Genomic DNA, 6000 nt, shown 5'->3' with positions numbered 1-6000 from the left:
AACTCTCTAGACTCCTTCAGACGATACAAGTGGACGAACTCATTAACTGAGATCATATCCCTGTCGGCAACGGTCGTCCAGATCACCATACAACTAATCACTATTCTCCAGGAGTTAGGCATAAGTTGCCCCGGCGCAAGGTTAAAATGGTAAAGAAGCTCCATTATGAATGGATGGACGGGAAATCGGAGGCCACACGAAAAAGCAGCCTCATAGAAGCAAACTTCTCCGTGGGCGAAAGCACAGGCCTTTTCACCCTTCCTGGGCAGACGAGCCTTAGTTCCCTCTGGGAATTGGAATCTGTCCTTAAATTTACTAAAAACCTCAACTTTCAATGAGCAATTTTCTTTCAAGGCATGAAATCGACGAGCCGTCGATGGAGCAGGGGAATGGGAGGACGAAGGAGCACGGGAAGGAGTAGTGATCGTAGCACTGATCCCGGCCTCTCCCTCGGCCACGTTTGAGGACGATCCTCTCTCCAAATCACCCAACCCTTCTTCTAAACCCATATTTTCCTCTCTTAAGTGCCCTCTAATAGAACGAAACCAAGCCTGGGACTCCAACAGAAGAGGGTATAAAACACCCAACGCCGGACCTAACCCGGTACCCCTATCAACAAATTCCTCAACTACTGGGTACGAACCGGCGGCGGAAGGCGCACCTAATAGATCACCGGAAAGCTCTACCAAAGAACCTAGGCGGGCAAGTAGAAAAGCTACGGAAGGGAAGTTACGTCTAACTTCGAAAGTGTCCACCATTAAAGAAGAAAGAAAAGGAAAACTAACGCCACTACTCAGAGAAACCAGTGCAGAAAGAAAAGGAAACTTAAGCGACACAAGTACAAGGAAAAACCGAAAAGGAAATAGAAGCGTAAATGAGGGTGGGCGTACCTGGAAATTAGGGAGAAAACTGAGGAGGTGAGGAGCAAAATACGCGTAAGAGATGATCAACTGCACAAAGAGGGGGGAAATGAAAAAAAAAGAAAAGCCAAAAGAAACCAAAGGTTTCTGCCTTGGAAATTGCGGGAAAAACTGAAAAGGCACTCACCGGAAACGAGGTACTCCCACCAGTAGAAATCAAACACGTGGCACTGAGAGGAGCCACAACCGCCACTACGCAATCAATGCGGAGCAGAACCCCAAGCGCCATTACTGAAAAATAAATAAATCAAAAAATAACAATCTTTTCATATTCCAATGATCGTCCAAGTAATGGACGACCATGGAATAGGGGGCAGTTGATAAGCCCGACAAAAAAGGTAATCGTCCATGCAATACGAGATAAAGACGATCTTACCAAAATCGTCCACTGAGGAAAACGTCGTCTCTCAAAGATCCGAACACTCGTTCTCACTCTTCGCGGAACGGTTACAGGACATTAATCAACCTTCGGACCGTTGGGGATGGCCGCTCATCATTAACACTCAACGAGAACGTTACCAGGCTAAATTAAAGCCTCCATCAATACTCCACCAACGGCTAGAAGAAAGGAACTGCAAGCACACATATATAAAGACTGAACCCCAAAAGGGGTGGGGTAAGAAAACATTCTAGCATAATACTCTCATTGCTCTCCTTTGTCAATCTTCCTGACTTTGGCATCGGAGACCTTTTTGCAGGCACAACGCCGGCGAATCACTCAGTTTTGTTCGTCCACGGGTTGCAGAGGATTGATTGGGTAAGGAACGACTTCCATCTGGACGATCATAATCAACTGACGATCAAATCATCATCAGTAAGTTAGTGAAAAATTCATTTTTTTTAAATAAAATTTATGTATAACATTTTGTTTATCATTCAAAATTTTCCTACCCTACATTCTGAAAAACCAAAAAATATATCTCAAAAATTTATAAAACTCGACAAAACTACAATTCAAAATAAAAACAGAAATAGAAAAATAGAACTCACATCAAAGTCAAACTCCTTCTCCTGAATATGTAAAACATAAAATGTGATGTGATCAAGTCTAAATATCCAATGCAAAATCAAATTCAATTTTTTTAACAGCACTTTGAAGTTACACAATAGAAACAGGTGGCTAATCCCAAGTAAAAGTGATGGTTGTAGGCTTGTAGCTTTATACATGATGATTATAATCTAATTCAAGAGTACAATACCAAAGAGGAAAAAAGTAGAGAAAAATTTTAGAAAAAGGAAGAAGTATTGTGTAAATACTTTCATAATCTAATCCAACCTGTGAATAATGAATAGATAAATAACTAATATCAAACACAAAATTGATTTTTTTTTTTTAAATCTTAAAAAATACACTAATGAGATAGGATGATAGAGAGCAATATAAAATATTAGTAAACTTAAAAAAATACTCAAGTACCTAGGAATGCCATATAAAAAAGACATAACAATCTGTTGCTATTTTTTAAATAACATATGTACAAATAGTGAAAGGAAACTGCACAAATTAAGACCATCTTCTTCAACTATATAAACTTTCTTCATTATATTGTTCAGATTATCTTGTCATTTTCCAAATAATAGGATAATGGGGGTGCAAACCTTTAGTAGGAGATCTATAATGTGCTTGGTTTGGACCACTCCTATGGTGCAGTTGTTAGGTTGCATTTTTGTCACTATCAAAAATAAAGCAAGACTTGTGAATACCTTTTTATAGACATTTATTCTTGATTGATTTCATTTTTCAGTTATAAAAGTCTATTTTAAAGTATGAACATGTAAAGACAAAATTATATGTAAAGTTAAAATCGCCAAAGATAAAAATGTAGAGACAATATTTTTATTTTTATTTTTCACTAATTTATCATTTATTTATAGCATCAAAATTAATGTAGATGAATATGTAAAGTTAAAATGCCTAAGATTCTTCTAAAAATAAAATGCCTAAGATGAATTTGTAAAGTCAATATATTTATATATTTAATATTTTCAAAAAAATTAAAGTTAAAAAATAATGATGTCACAGGTGAGGTGGCTCAACAGATTTGTAGTAATAATAAATGTTACGCTTCAACTTTTAGATATAACTAGTCGTAGACCCGTGCGTTGCGTGTGATAATTTTTTAAATAAAATATTATATTTTAATTTAGTCCCTAGACTTTATAAAGATTTTTTTTTTTTTGTATTATTATATTTAATTGTTCATTTGATTGCACTATAAAGTTTTTAATGTCCTCTGTGTAGTCATCTCTATTTTATTTCTTACTCCTCCTTACCACCATTTTATTTTCCAAATAGCAATTATTAATTGACATTTGATTTCATTTCTTTTTTTCTTCCTTCATTTATTCTTTATTACTTTGTATGTTCCCTTGCTAGTTGTAAATTTTATGGTTATTAATAAGAAATAGATATCATGGATGGCTTAAATAGTTATAGATGTAGTTATGTTAGTAGTATGTTAAAGGTTTTTTTCTTTTTTCTTTTTTTAATGGTGGATGTGGCTGAATTTAAATTTTAAATAAAATGATATGAGAAAAAAAAAACAAAATACATAACAATAAACACTAACTTATCCAAATAATTCTATGTAATATAATAATAGTACATTCTTATATACTATTTTTAATTATTTATAATGCAATATGCTAATATATAACAATCAAAGTCATAAAATAAAAATAAAAATAAAAAAACTTAAAACACAAAACTAAATCCCATCAACCAAAATAGAGTTCTAAAGAATACAAAACTTTATCAAGCTAAAATAGAGATGCAAGAAAAATAAAAATAAAAATAAAAATCCACCAAAAAATTGAGGGAGAAAGAGTAGGAAATAACCACCTTTTTGTGAGAGAAAATTATGTAAAGAATGGAAGATTGAATGACAAATTTATACTAAGAGGATGATAATAAAAAGAAATAAAATAAAGGAAGAAAAAAGGAAAGAGGAAGAGTGATATCAAGGTAGAATGTTTGGGGAGATGAAAAGGTAAAGAGAAGGAGAAAGGTTGGAGAAAGTGTAAATTAAAAAAAAAAAAATTAGTACAATTTGATGAGCACAATAATAAATTACATTTTTTATTTTTTAAAACAAAAAGAGAGAGAAAATAAAAATAATTTAATGACAAGGAGGATGTGGTTGAATTTCAATATTGAGTAAAATAGAAGAGAAGAAAAAAATAAGAAAAATTAAAAGATATAACAACAAACACTAAATTATCCAAATTATGGTATGTAATGGAATACTATTTTATTTTTTTCTACCATATTTAATTTTTTATAATGTAATTGGATCAAATTTAACAATCAAATAGCAAAATAATAATAATAATAATAATAATAATAATAATAACTTAAAACACGAAACTAAATCGTATCAACCTAAATTAGAGTTCTTAAAAACACAAAAATTTATCAATCTAAAGCGGAGATGCAATAAAAAAATAAAAATCCACCAAAACATTGAGAGAGAGAGAGAGAGAGAGAGAGAGAGAGAGAGAGAGAACCTTTTTGTGAGAGAAAACTATGTAAAGAATAGAAAATAGTGACAAATTTATAGTAAGAGAAAAGGGATAAGAAGAGACAAATAAAAGAAGATGAAGGGAAATATGAATAGCAATATTAAAGTAGAGGGTAGTGGGGAGATGAAAAGGTAATGAAAGAAGAAAGGTTGAAGAAAGTGTAAATATTTAAAAAATAAGTGAATGTAAAAAAAATTATAGGAAAATTGGAAATAAAAAAGAAATATATATAGATGTTAAAACCGACAAAAATGAATATGTAAAATCAATAATCTATATATATATATATATATATATATTTGTAAAAAAAAGGAATAAATAATAAATAATAATTATGTGGCTAATGATGTGGCGATGAGGTTGCGCAACAGGAGCTCAGCAGCAATAAATGCCACACTTCAACTTTTAGTAATATATAGATATAGATTTTTCACTAATTTATCATTTATTTATAGCACCAAAATTAATATAGATGATAATGTAAAGTTAAAAACGCTTAAGATAAATTTGTAAAGTCAATCTATTTATATATTTAATATTTTCAAAAATAATTAAAGTTTAAAAATAAGTAAGAAAAAAAAAATAATGATGTGGCAGGAGAAGTGGCTCAACAGAAGTGTAGTAACAATAAATGCTATATGCTTATATATATATATATATATATATATATATATATTCCTTGGTAGATTTGGTTAGTGCCGGCTGAATGTTAGAGCAAAAAAAGCGGTCGCTTAAGGCCCCAAGTAAAAAAAAGGCCCCTAAATTTTAACCAATAAGGTTTTTTATAATCAATAAATAAAATAATATTTTTTTACAAGATAAAAAACAAATAAAAGAGAGAGAAAAATGCAACGTCCACAATATTTTTCACAACACTTTTACAATTAATGTTAAGTAGTAGGTTGTTATTGATGACAAAAAAAATAATTATAGTGATATTTTCAAATAGAAAACAAAAAGCAACTTAAAACTTAGGATTTGTTGTAAAAAATATTGTGAATGTTGCATTTCTAAATAATAATAATAATAATAATAATAATAATAATAAGAGTTGAGTTTGCAAACTTTTACTAGTTCTCATCTAAATTTACCACTAATACCGTTTTTTTACTTACCACTATCAATCTGTCACAACAAGTACGGAAAATTTTGTCAAACTTTTTCTATCTATAAAATTTCTTAAAAAAAAGAAAAAATTCTACGCAGTTCATATTAATTAGTATAAATTTTGCATCTAAAATAAGATAATCAATTTTTGCCTTGGGCCCCCAAATGCATCAAGCTGCCCCTGGATTTGGTCAAATCCAAATCCTAGATCTTTTAAAACTATCCAAACAAAGTAATTGGATTTAATCACTCAAATCCAACTCCACAAGATCAAATCTTGTTATCCAAATACACCACATGAATTAACTATTAACTAACTAAACCATGCTAAATGCCTGTATGATCATCATAATGTATATAGTTGTCTGATGTGTAATTTGATTCGAGTGCAACATTGGATTGTGTGCATTGATAAAATAAATTCAAAGCATAGTTGGTTTCTTATATTTCT

Source organism: Quercus lobata, chromosome 8 (genome assembly GCF_001633185.2).
Source record: "Quercus lobata isolate SW786 chromosome 8, ValleyOak3.0 Primary Assembly, whole genome shotgun sequence".
In the NCBI taxonomy this organism is placed as follows: Eukaryota; Viridiplantae; Streptophyta; class Magnoliopsida; order Fagales; family Fagaceae; genus Quercus; species Quercus lobata.
This window is presented reverse-complemented; position numbering follows the sequence as displayed.